At 45.0% G+C, this 19,977-nt stretch overlaps 1 protein-coding gene across 1 annotated transcript in view; it reads right to left on the bottom strand.

Annotated features, from left to right (window-relative positions):
* The window catches only part of prkar2aa (protein kinase, cAMP-dependent, regulatory, type II, alpha A), a 373,389-nt gene that overhangs the window by 283,523 nt on the left and 69,889 nt on the right, over nt 1-19,977 (bottom strand). The window lies entirely within an intron of this gene.

The following is a 19,977-nucleotide window of genomic DNA, read 5'->3' as shown; positions in this document are numbered from 1 at the left end:
AAAGACCACAGGCTTTAACCTGGGTGAACTAAGTACTGAGCAAAGGGAAATGAACTTTTCAACTGCTGACATTTCAGGTTTTGAATTTTTAGTTTCCCATGCTTTACAACTTTTCATGTTTTTTGGGCTCTACAATGTAAAAAAAGGAGCATGTGATTCACAAATAAATATTCTCAGTTCAATTGATCAAAATCCTTGGTTGGAATACTCATTTATGTGAACAAATGTTTGGGGGCTGAATACTTTTACAAGGCACTATAGCTGCGATAAGATGGCATGGCCCGGATGGTGGACAACATCAGTAATAAAGGACACAGACAATGGAGCTCACTGTCCAGTCGGTTGCTTCATCATCTCTGAAGTTCAAAGTTATGTATACCATATACAACCTTTGGGTTTATTTTTGTGCAGGTAGCCACAGAATAAAGAAAGACAATAAAATCCATGAAATAATGAGGCAAGTAAAGCCTCACAGAGTAGTGAGCTGAACACTGGTTTGTCCTTCGCCCTCAGCCACGATGCCTTAACCTTTTAATCTGGCTCAACACTAAATCGGCTAAACTTTGGTTCATTTTTCCCTCTCAGGCCCAGACCCTGCCCTTTCAAATTGGCCCGAAGTTCACTCCAGCAATGGCCGCTGCGGCCATAGCTGCATTCACAAGAGTCCAACTCACCAAATCCTTCAGGATACCACAAAAGCACTGGGTCGTACAGACAGTTCAAAAGCACGACTCCCAAAGGGACATTACAGGCTGCGATTGCAGTGATCTTAGTCCAGAAAATGTACATTCAGTAGAATAGTTACTAGTTTGGTAGTTTCCTGCAAGACTTCAGCGTGTCTCACCACACTATCTTGGAAGATGTGCCATTTATTCCACACGTAAATGTGTGGAAGGAGGCGAGAGGAGAAGATGGCGACGCGATGCAGCTCGCAGAAGCCACTCCGGTGGTGATGTCTGTTATTTGTCAAGTAGGGTGTCGTGCACAATCTTGATTTGATGGAGATGGATGTGAGAGCACGGAGGAACATCTGGAGAAAGTTCTGAAATGCCTGCTTTGCTGCCGCTGCTAATGTGTGATCCAGAATCTCCGGAGGGGAAGGCCCCGAGTCCTCGGCTTTGCTTGTTGCTCGGCGGCCGGGGTGGGGTCGAAGCGCTCGGCAGAGGATGGTGCTCGGAGAGGCTGTGTCGGAGGGCTGGTTGGAGCTCGAAGTTTTCAGATGGACAGAGTCCGCTGCGGTCGGGTGCTTCCAATGGTGCTGCATGGGCAAGTTGGTGGCGCTTGGAGGTTCATGGCAGGGAGAGTTCCTCCCTTCTGCCGCCTGCGTGAGATGATGAGTCGATCGGGACTTTGAGACTTTTTTTTACCGTGCCCATGGTCCGCTCTTTATCAAATTATGATATTGCTTTGCACTGTTGTAACTATATGTTATGATTATGTGGTTTTGTCAGTTTTAGTCTTGGTTTGTCTTGTGTTTTCTTGTGATATCATTCTGGAGGAACATTGTATCATTTTTTAAATGCATACATTTCTAAATGACAATAAACGAGGACTGAGTGTCCTCATAATCTAACATTACCACCACTCCACCTCCTCTGCTACAGGTCAGTTTACAAAAATTCAACATATGGACACCCTGTACCTACCAACGAGTGCTTGGGAGATCAGCAGCATGAATAGGGATGGATTTGCCAGCTGCTACAGGGCATCTTCTGCCCGGTGAGAATGGGCCATTTCCCTCCCAACCACCCTCTGAGCCCCAACAGCTGGGAAACGAGCGGGGCTGGGAGGGCTGAGCTGAATCCCTCGCTCACTCACCAAGTCAACGAGGCTGACTGGGAGCCATTCTCTCCTCGTCACTGTATCTGCAGTCCTCTCCTACATACTGTCATTGTTCATTTCCAACTGACCAACAGTTCAGGTGACAGAGTGTTCTAAGGAATGAAACCCTGTTGTAACCAGGGAACTACCTCTAACTTGCTTTCTGTCTTTGCCAATTCTGACAAAGGAGAATCTTGCACCAGATTCTCTAAAATACACAATAAATGCTGGAGGAAATCAGCAGATCAGGCAGATTCTAAGAAGAGAAATAAGATGTTGATTCATCATGCCAAGACCCCTCATTAGTACTGATGAAGGGTCTCAGCCCAAAACGTCAACTGTCTGGGTTGAGTTTTTCTCCAATCTTGGCAATTTACTTGCAAGCTCTTCGTCACCAAGCAAGAGACTTCATCGGTGCACTGTTGATTATGGTGTGTCCTCTGAATGCTTGGCTGTTATATACTTTCCAGTCAGCTGATTGGAAACTCATCTGTGATGTGGGGAGGAAATCTTGTCGCGTATTGGTTGTGTGGACCTTGATCCTATTATGAGCCAATGCAGGCAAAATTCCAGACCTCAACACACGAAGTTCACCACACAGCCAATCAGCGACAAGATCACCCGAGTTACACAGCTTGCAAATTATTTGCAACGTCGACTATTTATTCCCTTCCATAGGTGCTGCCCAACCTGTTGAGTTCTCCAGCATTTTCTATGTGTTGTTCTGAATTTTCAGCATCTGAAGAATCTCTTCCACTGACTGAGATATTCCAGCTTTTCTGTTCTTGTTTTGGATTCCAGCATCTGCAGTTTTATTTATTATCTGGGTTAAAATCTGCCTTCTGGAAAATGTCTGCATGTCAATTGAGAATGTGTAAGGGATGAGCTTGGTGACATCCTCTGCAGAAACAAAAAGATACAATCATAGACTCATAGAATCATAGAAAAGTACAGCACAGAAACAGGCCCTTTGGCTCATCAAGTCCATGCCAAGCCATTTAAAACTGCCTTCTCCCATATCTGCACTGGGACCATAGCCTACTATCCATGTACCTATCCAAAGTTTTCTTGAACACTGAAATTGAGCTCACATGCACCACTTGTGCTGAAAGCTCATTCCACACTCTCACTACCTTCTGAGTGAAGAAGTGTTCCCGCATGTTCCCCTTAAAACTTTTCACCTTTCACCCTTAACCTATGACCTCTGGTTGTAGTCCCACCCTTTCTCAGTTGGGAAAAGCCTACTTGTATTTGCCTTGTAGTTCATGACTGATGAAAGATCTCTAAGTGTGACCCATGTGTATGGAGAATAATCAGATAATGTTTTGGGCCCAGACACTTCTTTAGGGACGTTCAACTGTTTATTCCCCTCCAAGAAACTACTGAACACCCCTCCAGCACCCAGGTCTCATCACATCGCTACTTACCTGATTCCCTTGTCCATTCGTCCCTCCCATCCCTCCCCACTGATGTCCCTCCTGGCACTTATCCTTGTAAGCGGAACAAGTGCTACACATGTCCTTACACTTCCTCCCTTACCACCATTCAGGGCCCCAGACAGTCCTTCCAGGTGAGGCGACACTTCACCTGTGAGTCGGCTGGGTGATATACTGCGTCCGGTGCTCCCAGTGTGGCCTTCTATATATTGGCAAGACCCGACGCAGACTGGGAGATCGTTTTGCTGAACACCTACGCTCTGTCCGCCAGAGAAAGCAGGATCTCCCAGTGGCCACACATTTTAATTCCACATCCCATTCACATTCTGATATGTCTATCCACGGCCTCCTCTACTGTAAAGATGAAGCCACACTCAGGTTGGAGGAACAACACCTTATATTCTGTCTGGGTAGCCTCCAACCTGATGGCATGAACATTGAATTCTCTAACTTCCGCTAATGCCCCACTTCCCCCTCGTACCCCATCCCTTATTTATTTATGTACACACATTCTTTCTCTCACTCTCCTTTTTCTCCCTCTGTCCCTCTGACTATACCCCTTGCCCATCCTCTGGGTTTTCCCCCCCTCCCCCTTTTCCTTCTCCCTGGGTCTCCTGTCCCATGATCCTCTCATATCCCTTTTGCCAATCAACTGTCCAGCTTTTGGCTCCATCCCTCCCCCTCCTGTCTTCTCCTATCATTTTGGATCTCCCCCTCCCCCTCCCACTTTCAAATCTCTTACTAGCTCTTCTTTCAGTTAGTCCTGACGAAGGGTCTCGGCCCGAAACGTCAACTGTACCTCTTCCTAGAGGTGCTGCCTGGCCTGCTGCGTTCACCAGCAACTTTTACGTGTGTTGCTTGAATTTCCAGCATCTGCAGAATTCCTCGTGTTTGCGTTATACTGTTTACTTTTTTAACCTGTGTCATAAGGAAGGGAACATTGACTCAGACCATGAGAGGCCTGCATCGGGCATTTTCAGGCCTTACAAGGCGCAGATTGGAAGTCTGTGTGGGGTACCACTCCTCGCACAGACACTAGAGCAATGTGTGGTTAAGTGCCTTGCTCAAGGGCACAAACATGCTGCCACAGCTGAGGCTCGAACTAGTGACCTTCAGATCACTAGACGAACGCCTTAACCACTTGGCCGCGTGCCCAAAAATGCACCTTATTATTTGTTAATTTATTTCTGATATTACTTTATGTGTTCTGAGTGAGTTATATGGACTGTGTTATGCACCTTGGTCCAGAGGAACATTGTTTCATTTGGCTGTATACACGTGTACAGTTGAGTAACAATAAACTGAACGTGAACTTAAACTTGGTGCTGTCTGCCCTGCTGAGTTCCTCCGACATTTTGTGCATGTTCTCTCCTGTGTCTCTGAGTGTGAGCTGCTGGATGACTGATGGTACCTGTGGGCTCAATACCTGCAGACGGAAATGACGGCGGATCAGAATCTTGCAAGACACGTGTACTTAAACAAGCAAATTGCTAAATCATATGCAATAAATAACATAATTTGTAAAGGTGAGCTGCTGAAAGATTCTCAGTGTTTACTCAGAGATCATCAAGGCAAGTCATGCAAGCTTCCCACGGACATTCACCTAAATATAACAAACAGCCTGGCGATGGGCTGTGTGGGACCCCTGAACATTCTCATTACACATCTCACTGCAAGTGTAGTGGCTGTTCAGTACAAGTGACACAACTGAGTCATACTCGAGATGTGTTGCCAAAGTGCTATTGAGCAATGTCTGTACCGAGCGTTAAGGGCCAACAGGCATAATCATTTCCAGGAAGAAAAAAGGCGTAGACTATTTTCCAAATGGGGAGAAATATCAGAAATCAGAGGCGCAAATCCACTAAATTATTGTGCAGGGTTCCCTAAAGGTTAAATTGCAGGTTGGCAAGGAGGGAAAATGCAATGTTACGAATCAGAATCAGGTTTATTATGTGTGAACTTTGTTAACTTAGCAGCAACAGTTCAGTATAATACATAATAATATAGGAAAAAATAAATAAGTAAATCAATTACATTAAGTATATATACATATGTTAAATGGTTAGATTAAAAATAGTGCAAAACAGAAATAATATTTTTTTAAAAGTGAGGTAGTGTCCAAGGGTTCAATGTCTATTTAGGAATCGGATGGCAGAGGGGAAGAAACTCTTCCTGAATCGTTGAGTGTGTGCCTTCAGGCTTCTGTACCTCCTTACTGATGGTAACAATGAGAAGAGGACATGTTCTGGGTGATGGGGGTCCTTAATAATGGATGCCGTCGTTCTGAGGCACCGCTCCTTGAAGATGTCTTGGATACTGTGGAGGCTAGTACCCAAGATGGAGCTGACTAATTTTACAACTTTCTGCAGCTCCTTGCAGTAGCACTGCCCATACCAGACAGTGACGCAGCCTGTCAGAATGTTCTCCATGATACATCTGTAGAAGTTTTTGAGTGTTTTAGGTGGTGAACCAAATTTCTTCAAACACTGATTGAAATGTAGCTGCTCCCTTGCCTTCATTAATATGATTTAGTGGCCATTACAGAAACCTGGTTGCAAGGTGGAGATGACTGGGAATTAAATATCCAAGGGTATCAGGTAATATGGAAAGATAGGCAAGAAGGCAGAGGAGGTGGGGTGGCACTCTTTACTAAGGATGAGATCAGGGCGATTGTGAGAGACGATATAAGATCTACGGAGCAGAATGTTGAGTCCATCTGGGTAGAGATTAAGAATAGTAAAGGGAAAAAAATCACTGGTGGGAGTTGTCTATAGACCACCTAATAAAAATATTGCAGTGGCAGAGGCGATTAACCAAGAAATAACTGAGGCTTGTAAGGACGGAACGGCAGTTGTCGTGGGGGATTTTAACTTCCACATAGATTGGGTGAATCAGGCTGGTCAAGGAAGACTTGAGGAGGACTTCATAGAATGCATCCGTGATGGCTTTCATGAGCAGCATGTTAGTGAACCTACAAGGGAAAATACTGTCTTAGATCTAGTCCTGTGCAATGAGACAGGTAAGATTAACGATCTTGTAGTCAGGGATCCTCTTGGAAAGAGTGATCATAGTATGATTGAATCTCGCATACAGATGGAGGATGAAATAGTTATCTCTCAAACTATTATGCTTGAACAAGGGAGACTACAATGGGATGAGGGAGGAGTTGGCTAATGTGGATTGGGAGCACAGGCTATTTGGTAGGACAGTTGAGGAACAGTGGAATACTTTCAAAGAGATTTTTCATAGTGCTCAACAAAAGTATATTCCAGTCAAAAGTAAAGCCAGTAAGTGTGGGGAGAGCCAGCCTTGGATAACTGAGGAAATAAAAGATAGTATCAAATTAAAAGCACATGTGTACAAAGTCGCAAAGAGTACTGGGAGACTGGAGGATTGGGAAAACTTTAAAAAGCAACAAAGAACAACTAAACAAGAAATAAGGAAAGGGAAGATAGAGTATGAAAGTAAATTAGCACAAAATATAAAAACAGATAGCAAAAGTTTTTATAAATATATAAAGTGGAAGAGAGTGTCTAAAGTCAAAGTAGGTCCCTTGGAAGACGAGAAGGGGAAATTGATATTGGGTGATAAGGAAATGGCTGAGGCATTGAACGACTATGTTGTGCCAGTCTTCACGATGGAGGACACGTCTAATATGCCAAAGAAGGATGATATGGATGAAATGGGAGGTGAGGGCCTCCGTAAAATCACTGTCACTAAAGAGATAGTGATGAGCAAACTAGAGGGCCTGAAGGTAGATAAGTCCCCTGGTCCTGATGGGATGCATCCCAGGGTGCTGAGGGAATTGGCGGAGGTTATAGTAGACGCATTGGTAATCATTTACCAAAACTCTCTAGACTCTGGGCAGGTCCCGGCAGATTGGAAGACAGCAAATGTCACGCCACTTTTTAAAAAAGGATGTAGGCCAAAGGCGGGCAACTATAGGCCAGTGAGCTTAACATCTGTAGTCGGAAAAATGCTTGAAGCTGTCATTAAGGAAGAAATAGCAAAATATTTAGAAAGGAGTGGTTCCATTAGACAGACGCAGCATGGATTCAGAAAGGGCAGGTCCCGTTTGACAAACTTACTGGAGTTCTTTGAGGACATAATGAGCGCAGTGGATAGAGGGGAACAGGTGGATGTCGTATACTTGGATTTCCAGAAGGCATTTGATAAGGTGCCGCACAAGAGACTTATAAATAAGATACGGATGCATGGAGTTGGAGGAAGTGTATTGGCATGGATAGTGGATTGGTTAACCGAAAGAAGGCAGAGAGTTGGTATAAATGGGTGTTTCTCTGGTTGGCAGTCAGTGGTGAGTGGGGTACTGCAGGGGTCAGTGCTGGGCCCGCAGCTGTTTACCATTTACATTGATGATTTGGAAGAGGGGACTGAGTGTAGTGTAGCAAAATTTGCTGATGACACTAAACTGAGTGGAAAATCAAATTGTCCAGAGGATGTGGAGAGTCTGCAGAGGGATATAGATAGGTTAATTGAGTGGGTCAAGGTCTGGCAGATGGAATACAACATTGGTAAATGCAAGATCATCCACTTTGGAAGGAATAATAGAAGAGCAGATTATTATTTAAGTAATGAAAGATTGCAGCATGCTGTTGTGCAGAGGGACTTGGGAGTGTTTGTTCATGAATCGCGGAAAGTTTGCTTGCAAGTACAACAGGTTATTAAGAAGGCAAACGGAATGTTGGCTTTCATTGCTAGAGGGATTGAATTCAAGAGCAGGGAGGTCATGCTGCAACTATACAGGGTACTGGTGAGGCCACACCTGGAGTTCTGCATGCAGTTCTGATCTCCATACTTGAGGAAGGATATACTGGCTTTGGAGGCAGTGCAGAGGAGGTTCACCAAGTTGATTCCAGAGATGAAGGGGTTAATCTATGAGGAGAGATTGAGTTGCCTGTACTATACTCTCTGGAATTCAGAAGAATGAGAGGGGATCTTATAGAAAAATACAAAATTTTGAAAGGGATAGATAAGATAGAAGTAGGAAAGTTGTTTCCATTAGTAGGTGAGACAAGAACTAGGGGACATTGCCTCAAGATTCAGGGGAGAAGATTTAGGACAGAGATGAGGAGAAACTGTTTTTCCCAGAGTGGTGAATCTGTGGAATTCTCTGCCCAGGGAAGCAGTTGAGGCTTCTTCACTAAATATATTTAAGATACAGTTAGTTAAATTTTTACATAGTAGGAGAATTAAGGGTTATGGGGAAAAGGCAGGTAGATGGAGCTGAGTTTATGGACAGATCAGCCATGATCTTACTGAGTGGCGGGTCAGGCTCGATGGGCCGGATGGCCTACTCCTGCTCCTATTTCTTATGTTCTTATGTTATAGCTGCTTCGATATGTTGGGACCAGGTTAGTTCCTCAGTGATCTTGACACTCACTCTCTCCGCTTCTCATCGCTCCTTGAGATTTGGTTCATGTTCCCTTGTCTTACTCTTCCTGAAGTCCACAATCAGCACTTTTATTGAGTGCAAGGTTGTTGCTGCTATGCCACTCAATAGCAAGTATATCTCACTCCTTCTCATCTCCATCTGAGATTCTACCAACAATGGTTGAGTCACCAGTAACTTTATAGATGGCATTTGAGCCAGACCTAGCCACACAGTCATGGGTATAGTGAGTTTAGAGCAATGGGCTAAGCACACACCCCTGAGAGGTCTAAAATATAAAAGCACAGATGTAACGCTAAGGCTTTTTAAGGCATTGGTCAGACCACAGTTGGAATATTGTAAGCGGTTTTGGGCCCCTTATCTAACATGGCCAAGTGGTTAAGGCGTTCGTCTAGTGATTTAAAGGTCACTAGTTCGAGCCTCAGCTGTGGCAGCGTGTTTGTGCCCTTGAGCAAGGCACTTAATCACACATTGCCCTAGTCTGTGCGAGGAATGGCGCCCCACACAGACTTCCAACCTGCGCCTTGTAAGGCATGAAAAATGCCCGACAGAGGCCTCTCATGGTCTGAGTTGACGTTCCCTGCTATCTAAGAAAAGATGTGCTGGCATTGGAAAGCGCCCAGAGGAGGTTCATAAGAATGATTCCAGGAACGAAAGGGTTAATGTATGAGAAGCACTTGATCGCTCAGTGCCTGTAAAAGAATGAGGGGTGGGGGGATGTCACTGAAACGATTGAATATTGAAAGGCCGAGATAGAGTGGATGAGGAGAGGATGTTTCCTATAGTGAGGGGGTCTAGGGCCAGAGGACATATCCTCAGAATAGAGGAACGTCCATTAGAACAGAGGTGAGAAGGAATTTCTTCAGCTAGTGAATCTGTGGAATTCACTGGAAATATGTAAAGCTGAAGTTGATAAATTCTTGATGAGTCAGAGGTCAAAGTTTACAAGAAGGCAGGCAAATAAGGTTGAGAGGGATAATAAATCCATAGTCATAGTCATAGTCATACTTTATTGATCCTGAGGGAAATTGGTTTTCGTTACAGTTGCACCATAAATAATAAATAGTAATGAAACCATAAATAGTTAAATAGTAATATGTAAATTATGCCAGCCTATTGGCTCAGGGTGTCTGACCCTCCAAGGGAGGAGTTGTAAAGTTTGATGGCCACAGGCAGGAATGACTTCCTATGACACTCTGTGTTGCATCTCGGTGGAATGAGTCTCTGGCTGAATGTACTCCTGTGCCCAACCAGTACATTATGTAGAGGATGGGAGATATTGTCCAAGATGGCATGCAACTTGGACAGCATCCTCTTTTCAGACACCACCGTCAGAGAGTCCAGTTCCATCCCCACAACATCACTGGCCTTACGAATGAGTTTGTTGATTCTGTTGGTGTGTGCTACCCTCAGCCTGCTGCCCCAGCACACAACAGCAAACATGATAGCACTGGCCACCACAGACTTGTAGAACATCCTCAGCATCGTCCGGCAGATGCTAAAGGACCTCAGTCCCCTCAGGAAATAGAGACGGCTCTGGCCCTTCTTGTAGACAGAAGGGTATACACCATGGTAGAATGGTAGAACAGACACAATGGGCCAAATGGCCTAATTCTGCTCTTATGTCTTATGGTCAAAGACAGAGGTTCCCAACCTTCTTAATGTCGTAGACCCCTACCATTAACTGAGTGGTCGGTGGGCTCCAGGTTGGGAACCCTTGGTCTAATATATTCCCTCAAATATATTGGCATCTTATTTATTTTCAAACACGTTGCCGGGTCTTGAGAACCTGAGTTATTGCGGAAGGTTGAATCGGTCAAGACTTAATTCCCTAGAACACAAGAGAATGAGGGGAGATTTGATAGATTTATATAAAATTATGAGGGCTATACGGATGGGGTAAATGCAAGCAGGCTTGTTCCACTGAGGTTGGGAGAGACTAGAACTACAGGTTAAGGGTGAAAGGTTAAATATGTAAGGGAACTTCTTCACTCAAAGAAAGGTGCAAGAGTGGAATCAACTGCCAGAGGAAATGGCGGATGTGTGTTCATTTGCAACAATTAAGAGAAGCTTGGATAAGTTCATAGAGGGTAGGGTATGGAGAAGCATGGTCCAGGTGTGGGTCGATGGGTCTGGGAAGAATAACAGTTCAGCATGGGCTAGATGGGACAAAGGGCCTGTTTCTGTGCAGTACTGCTCTATGACTATGACTCTGAGAGAACGAGAGAGGTAGGAATATCTAGAGGTCAGGCCACAGCTGCTCTAGGCAGAGAGCAGATGAACAGGCGATCAGAACTGAGGGATTGTTGCTTACCACTAAGTTCTGGCAAGACATGGAACCCGTAAATGTGAGTAACAGCTCACACCAAGCATCCTCCCTCGTAACATATTAATCTCCCTTTTCCTCCTCCAATCTGCAAACGCTATTTTGAGATACCATCGCTGAACATTTCTATTTTAATTCACGCATTACTTCTGTACAATGTAAGATGGTCTCAGATAATCTTCACAGCTTAAAGGCTCAGCATACTGTGTAGGAAGCAAATTTTTTTCTATGCTCTTTCAATCCTTTTCTCTTCTCTCCTTTCAAGTGCTCTTTAAACTCACTTCTTTGTCTAAATTTTTAATTGTCTGCATGTGTCTTTATTTCATAATTTATGCTCTGTCTCAGAACAGAAGGATGTTCCTTTAGAACAGAGATGAGGAGGAATTTCCTTAGTCAGAGAGCGGTGAATCTGTGGAATTCATTGCCACAGATGGCTGCGGAGGCTAAGAGATGGAGTTTATTTCAAACGAAAGTTGATAGGTTAGTAAAGGTGTCAAAGGTTATGGGGAGAAGGCAGGAAAATGGTTGAGAAGAATAATAATTAGCCACTGTATGAGCCAAATTGCCTTAATTCTGCTGTTATGTCTTATGGTCCCAGATGGTGAGTGTCCTTAAGGATGAATCTCCCATGTCGAGGCATCACCTCTTGAACATGTCCTCGATGGTGGGGAGGTTTGTGCTGGATGAAGCTGGTTCAGCCTACAACCATCTATAGCATTTTTCAGTTCTGGAAGCGCCATATCAGACAATGATGCAACCAGTCAGAATACTTTCCACAGTACATCTAGAGCAATTTGCGAGAGTCTTCAATGACATACCCACCAAATCTCCTTCAAACTCGGTGGTTGCTCTTAATGGGGCGGGGCTGAGGGGGTCAAGAGGTCACCTTAGGTTGGAGGTCGCTTCCCATGAGAGGGTGTACTGGGCCAGAGGTCACTCCCTAAGGTAGGCCACGTTGGGCCAGAGGACACTCCCTATGGTAGGCCGCGTTGGGCCAGAGGTCACTCCCTAAGCTAGGCCGCGTTGGGCCAGAGGTCACTCTCTACGGTAGGCCGCTTTGGGCCAGAGGTCACTCCCTATGGTAGGCCACATTGGGCCAGAGGACACTCCCCATGGTAGGCCGCGTTGGGCCAGAGTCACTCCCTATGGTAGGCCGCGTTGGGCCAGAGGACACTCCCCATAGGAGGCTGCATTGGGCCAGAGGACATTTCCCACAGTAGGCCGCATTGGGCCGGGGACACTCCCTATGATAGGTCGCGTTGGGCCAGAGGACACTCCTCACGGGAGGCTGCCTCTTGGTGGATGAAGGCCCTACGGCAGGACTGAGTTCGAGCTGTTACTTGCCTCGATGCTGATGGAGGATGTCTTCGAAATTCTGAGACATCTGTGATTATCCATCTGAACTGCAGTTTATATTGGTCTCCTTCAGTTTTTCTGTGTTTTCTTTCTTGCAGCCGAAAGGCAGGTGGGTGATGTTACTTTTTTTGGGTGAGGGAGTGGTTGGGTGTTTGATGCTATTGTCGCTGTTTTTTGTGTGGGAGGGGCTTGGTGGTAAGGGGTTTGATGTGTTAGCTACCATGTCCATGTCTGGGTGAGCAAACTGTTAGTTTTTGCGCGAGGGAGAAGTTGGGGGGGTTCGTGGTTTGATATTTTAGCTGCCATATCTGGATGGGCGATAAGTTAGATCAAATGTGTTGTGGGAGCTGGGATTCAGAGTAGACATCAGATTATGGTGGGATCTGGGGTCCAGAGTTGAGATCAGATGTGTGGTTAGAGCTGGTGTGCAACGTAGATCAAATGTGTTGTGGGAGCTGAGGTCCAGTGGAAATCAGTTACATGGTGGGATCTGGGGTCCAGAGTTGAGATCAGATGTGTGATGGAAAGAATTTAAAGTCAGATTGTGGTGGGTGCTGAAGTCCTGGGTGGAGATTAGATGTGTGATGGGATCTGAGATCCACGGTGTGGTTCAGAAGCGTGGAGAGATCTCTGTTCCAGACTGTGTACATGTTTCATTTTGTTTCACTTTATTGTGATGGGCTGAAATGTCCACAGTGTTTTTTCCTCCTAGAAGGTTCATTGTCTTTGTGGTATCTGTGTATCTTTGTTATCCACTGGAATAACAAGGATTAGTGTAGTTATTCTTAATTTGCCTTGATGAAAATTTGACTTAGCAAGTAACCAACAGTTGGCACTGACACAAAGACAGTAGCAGACTAACACAAATCTTATTTGTTCATGCAAGCCTACAAGCCAGAAACTGAGCTCTTCTTCAAACTCCATCCTGGGATTGCATAAACGGCACAAACGAAAAGTTCCAGTTTTGCAAATGTTAAAGCAGCTGGTGTAGAAGCACAGGCAAATTTAATTTAATTTATTTATTTGTATATACATTTCTTATTGTAACTTATAACGTTTTTAACGTATTTCCTTCCAGGAGGACCACAAGCTTGTCGTGGTTTGGAGGCTTGTGTGCTTCAATGACCTGGAGAGTTATGATGGCTGGAGTCAGAGCTTTACGCTTTGGCTCTTGGTAGGGTCACCCATGCCAAGAGGTCAAAGGGTAGAGGGCAGACTAAGAGTGGTCCACCGGTCCTCCAGGTTCGGGGGTTCAGCTCACGGCTAACAACCCTGACTGGTCAAACAAAATTGTTATGGAAACAGCAAAGAGTGTGACAGTATTCCTGCGTCTTCACCTGGGACTTGCACGACTGACAGTAGTGAAAACTGAAGGGAAGCTACTGACACAATGAAGGCAGCTCTGAACACTGCCAGGGCTGGAGGAACTTCCATTGCTGCCTAAAAACCGGTGGCAGAACAGGAAGTAAGTAAGTTTATGTATTGCACAGAACCACAAATTTCATGACAGATGCCAGTGATATTGAACCAGATTCTGATTCTGATTCAATCCCCCATTACAGTTGGTCGGTAACAAAAGTTCACTCTTAGAGAATTGGTAAATCACTAACCAAAGATTTGAGATAAGGAATCAAATTGGCTCTTATGGAATTTGCGAAAAAAGTAAACAAGTCAGTGCAAATTTTGTTCAGCCTGCATTTCTTGATGCATCTGCAGATGACAAGACTTTGCGTTACAGAAAATGGTGACACCAACTGTTTTCTGGGAATGCAACCTCCCAACAGGACAGGGGTCTCCTGTACAAAATGCAATGGTCATATTTTTGGACCAACGCACAGACAAAATGCAGGAGGAACTCAACACTTGATTTTTTTGGGCCAAGGTCCTTCATCAATACTGGAAAGAAAGAGGGCAGAAGCCAGATAAATGTGTTGGCAAGGGGGAGGAGCATGAACTGGCAGATGATAGGTGAGTCCAGGTGAGAGAGGTAGATGGCAGTGGGGAGGAAGGGGAGCTGGGAAGTGATAGGTGGAAGATGCAAAGGGCTGAAGAAGATGGAATCTGATAGGAGAGGACAGTGGAACATCAAATAAAATGAGGTGGGTTTAAAACATGGATTTCAGAACAAGGAGAAGGGGTGGGTGATTGCCAGGACATGGGAGAAGGGGAGAAAAAAGAGAAATGGTCATGGGACAGAGGGATAAGGAAAACAAAGGGGGGGAGGAGGGAACAGAGGGGAGTGGTTAGAGAAATCAATGTCGATGCCGTCAAGTTGGAGAATACCAAGATAGAATACGCAGAGGTTCCCAATCTTTTTAATGCCATGTCACCTACCACTAACTGAGGGATCTGTGGAACCCCCACGTTGGGAACCTCTGCTCTAATCTGTATCTGGCCTCATTTTGACAATAGTGGACAGACACATCAGAAATATCCCATGTAGAAACCTCAAAACTAAATATGGGAAATGATGAGATCACTGTCACAAACTTCCTTCCCTACCAACCAACTCATGTGAAGTGTGAAGTAATCATGGATGGATTTCAAAACATGGATGAATATTTTCAAATCATAGAATTGCTTAAGTGTTGGGCAGCAAGCATGGGTGATGGGTGGCAAGGGATATGATTGAAGATCAAAGAGACTAAAGATTAGCTTTATTTGTCACATGTACATGAAAACAACAAAACAGCCTGTGAAATATGTGGTTTGCTTCAACAACCAACACACTCTGAGGTTGTATTGGCACTGGAAGCAAGTGTTGCCCGGCTGCTGGCATTGACATAGCACGCCCACAAGTCTCTAACTCTAACCCTAAGTGTGCACCTTTGGAATGTGAGGAGAAACCCACACAGTCACGGAGAGAGCGTACAAACTCCTTGCAGACAGCGGCGGGAATTGAACCCTGATCGCTGGCAATGTGGAGCATTACACTCGCTGCTACGCCTCTGTGCTGCTATGAGGTGTATATCGACAGAGGGTCTCCGTGGCTCCAGCATCCTTTGCTCAGAAGATTTGAACTGGAGTCTGACACCATGATGTATTAGTGAGGGGAAAAGTTACAGAGAATGAAGATCTCTAAACTGAGATGTTAACTCTGCTCCTCTTTCCACAGATACTTCATTATTTATTAAGAGATACAGTGTGGAACAGGCCCTTCTGGTCCAACGAACCCCACAGTCCAGCAACCTATCTATTTAACACTAGCCTAATCACAGCCAACTTATCTACTACCTGATACATCTTTGGTTCAAGTTCAAGTTTAATTGTCAATTCGACCATATATAAGATGTAGGAGCAGAATTAGGCCATTTGGCCCAGCAAGACTGTTCCACCATTTCATCATGGCTAATCAGATTCTCTTTCAGCCCCAGTCTGCTGCCTTCTCCTCGTAACCCTTCATGCCCTGACTAATCGACAATCTACCAACTTCTGCCTTAAAATTCTCAATGACTTGGCCTCCACAGTCACCTGTGGCAAAAAATTCCACAAATCACCACTCTGGCGAAAGAAATTCCTCCTCATCTCCATTCCAAAAGAACTCCCCCACCCCAGGTAACATCCTCTCCACATCCACTCTATGAAGGTCTTTCAACATAATGCAAACAAGGGTTCTAGGTTGTTCGCGTAAAACTCGTGTGTACATTTCCACCTTCAGAGTAATACTATGAGACAAAATAATCCTCTAGAACACATGCTGCTGTGTAAAGGTAGCCTAGAAAATGCAAGAGAGCCAACTCTTTAACAGCGATTTGATGCTCTATTTGTAGCCACCCAGACAGTTTATGCCCTTCCAGAGAAAAACATAGCAGTTTCAACACGAACCGGTAAAAGCAAAAACAAGCTCTGAAACAAAATTAAAATTCTGGTTTTAATCTCTACCCAACTGAGAAAAATAATACTTCTCCAAACTATTTTATTAAACATTAATTTCTTGGCTTCATAGGTATTCACTGCAGTTTACCTACTTGAAAGGGGATCGGGCTATAGACTTTGTAAGTGTTGTAACATGATCAGCAAACTGTTGCCACTTCTCGAAGAACCAAACTGTTGTGTGGGTTTGTAACTGTAATGCCACCTATACCTCATCCAAATCTGCATGAATAGGCATGAATGCAGCCAAACAAAACAAGAACACCCAGTAGAAACCTTCAGGGTTCACAAGAACATACAAACTCCTGGTGCTGGAATTGAACTCTGAACTCCAGAACAGCCCCGAGCTGTAAAAGCGTCACACTAACCATTATGGTACGGTGGGCCTCATGCTACCTGATCTGCTGTATGCTCTGTGTTTTTAATTTTAGATTTCTGGCATCTGCAGTATTTTTTAAAATTTTCATTTTCATCTCCATTTTCAGGGAGATATGAACTTGCATCCCAAAGTCCCTCTGTACTTCAGCACTCCTGAGGTCCCACAGGGATCCATCCCCACGTTGTTCCCAACTGCTCTTCCCTTCTCCACATTTCACCTTCTTCTTTGCTGCCTCCACCCATCACCTTCCGGCCTCTGTCACTGTTCCCGTTCTTCCTTTCTCCCACCGGCCTATCCTGACCTCCTCTCCTGGATCCACCTATCCCTTCCCCTCACCTCTTTGCTTTGGGTATCTCCCGTCTTCCTCTCAGTCCTGATGAAGGATCTCAACCTGAAATGTCGAATGCACATTTTCTTCCACAGATACTGAATCTCCCAGATTCTATCAGCTGGAGTCCCCTGCCATCCATTATGTTTGCCCTGTCAGTTATATGTCATTTTATTTGCCAAATGAACAGCTTTGCCGGTTCAAGATACAGTTCAGGATCGGCAATAAAGAGTGACATCTTATGAAGTCTAAAAACTTAAGGCGGCAAGTAAAGCTTCAATAGGTGAGAAAATTGGTTGAGTTGGGAAATGGACGAAATGCTGGAGGATGTCAGCAGGTCAGGTGGCATCTATGGAGAAGAATAAAGAGCCATTGTTTCAGGCCAAGACCCTTCATCAGGACTGGGTTGGCTCTTTATTCCTCTTCGTAGATGCAGCCTCCTCCAAGAGGACTACAGCCTTGTCGTAGGGTTAGGAGGTTTGTGTGCCTCAATGACCCAGAGAGCTATGCTGGTTAGGGCTTTATGTTTTGACTCTTGAAAGGGTCACCCATGCAAAAGAGGTCAAAGGGTAGAGGCCAGACTAAGAGTGGTTCACTGGGTCCTCCTGGGATTGAGAAACCCTGACTGGTTACGGAAATAGCAATGAAGAATCCTTCTACATCTGAGTGCGACAGTATTCCTGAGTCTCCACCCGGGACTTGCATGACTGACAGAAGTGAAAACTGAGAGGAAGCTACCGACATGATGAAGGAAGCCCTGAACACCGCCAGAGATGGAGGAGCTTCATAGCTGCCCTAAACGCCAGTGTACTGGGCAACAAACGTATAATGTCGCCTGACCTGCTGCATTGTGTGTGTTTCTCTGGACTTCCACCATCTGCAGAAAATCTTGTATTTATGAAATGGATGAATACTTTGCTCCCTCTCGCATGACCCCTCCTGTCAACTTTAGGAATTTTATACGTGGTGCATATCACACTCGGGCTGTCACTGCACCTGCAGATGGGCCACGCTGACCGGTTTGAGGGTCACAGGCTTGGTGCTCTGGTCTTCAGCAGCAACTCCTGTGCAGGACTGCACAGTAACGATGAGGCTTGTTAATGGATAATTGGAAAATTAGACCCAGGACAAAACAAGGAGTGGAGTGGCATTGGAAATAAAGGATGTGCTTTCACCTGCACAGAATGGATGTTCAGAGCTCAAAGCAAATTTATTATCAAAGAACGTATTTTGAGATACTATTTTGAAATTCATTTTCTTGCAAGAATTCACAGTAGAATAAAGAAATACAGTAGAATAAATGACAATCTGCACAGGAAGACGGACAAACAACCAATGTGTAAACGGCACAAATACAATGAGTACAATTAGCAGAATATATAATAGATAGATTAAACTCTGATCTCAGACTTCCGCTGCCTTGCAGCCATACCCACTCAAGGGGAAAGCTTCGGGAATAAACCCTGAGGGAAAAATACAGAGCTGGGCTCCCACATTGAGTTCAAAGCTGACTGGGAACTCCTGCAATGCCACTTCGTGCCAAACTGTGCCGGTCTCTGCCCTTCCTTTGGATTCATCAGCCGCATGGAGATGGGGAGCCTGCTACATGGGCAACAGCAGCTCTCCGTATTATCCCACTCTGGGTCGTGCGCCGGATTTCACATCATGTAGACAGCTGGGGTGCAACATCCGTGGTTGATGGTTTATTTATAGATAAATAGATAAATAGACATGTTGATGCACCCACAAAGATGGCACAACAGTGGCTAGATTTCAATAGAAGTTTGAGGAGATTTGCTATGTCTCCAAAGACACTCACAAATTTCTACAGATGAACAGTAGAGAGCATTCTAACTGGCTGCATCGCTGTTTGGTAAGGGGGGGGCTACTGTACAGAATTGAAGTAAGCTGCAGGGAGTTGTAAACTTAGTCAGCTCCATCATGGGCACTAGCCTCCGTAGTAGCCAGGACATCTTCATGCAACGATGCCTCTAAGAGGTGGCATCCAACATTAAGGAGCCCCATCACCCAGGTCATGCCCTCTTCTCATTGCCACCACCAGAAAGGAGGTACAGAAGCCTGAAGACACACACTCAATGATACAGGAACAGCATTTACCCCTCTGCCATCCAATTTCTGAATGGACATTGGAGCCATGAGCATTATCTCTAATGTTTTGTACTACTTATTTAATATATAGTATATACCTACTGTCATTCATGTTTTCCTACATGCCGCGATGCTAAACCTGATTCTGATTCGCATAGTGATTCTGAAATAAACAGATAAATAAATAAATAGTACTGAGAACATGAGTTGCAGAGTCCTTGAAAGTTCTCACGTTTAACTGTCCTTCGTTCTTCGGGGCACTTCTCTGTTTTCGTGGATGTTTTGCGAAGAAAAAGCATTTCAGGATGTATATTGTATACATTTCTCTGACACTAAATTGAACCTTTGAACCTTTAATACTTCTGACATGTGCCTGCCGTTGTAGCAGCAGGCAATCTGTACATACAAGGCTGCCAAAGGAAGATCATAATTAGGTTCAAATTCAGAGTTGTTTATTTGCCACATGTACATCGGAACGTACAGTGAAGGGTATTGCTTGTGTTGACAACCAATGCAACCTGAGGATGTGCTGGGGGCTGCCCACGAGTGTTTCCACACGCTCAACATCACGTGGCCTCAGTACCTGGCTGAACACAATGAGCAACAAAGCAACGACAGCACTGCTCCCCTCTCCCACTCACCCACACCTGCAGAGAGTCCTCCAGCCCCGGGGCAGGCTGCCTCCAGCACACTCGGACTCGCAGAGATTGGACCTTCAGCTTCCCCAGTGGACTCGCTGACTGGGGGCTTTGGTCATTGGACTGCCAGAATGGCTAAGCTATGGGCAAATGGTGCCACTGAATTTGTTAAAATTCTTCCCGAGAAGCAGACAGGGCCTTGGTTAAACATGTCCGCGGAGACTGCTGCACTGGGAACTCAGCCAGACCACCTGCTCCTTGAGTTATGAACAACTACTTACTTGAGTTCAACCTGAAGCTG

Source organism: Mobula hypostoma, chromosome 15 (genome assembly GCF_963921235.1).
Source record: "Mobula hypostoma chromosome 15, sMobHyp1.1, whole genome shotgun sequence".
Lineage (NCBI taxonomy): Eukaryota > Metazoa > Chordata > Chondrichthyes > Myliobatiformes > Myliobatidae > Mobula > Mobula hypostoma.
Note: the sequence above shows the minus strand (reverse complement) of the source record. Positions and strands in the feature narration are given on the sequence as shown.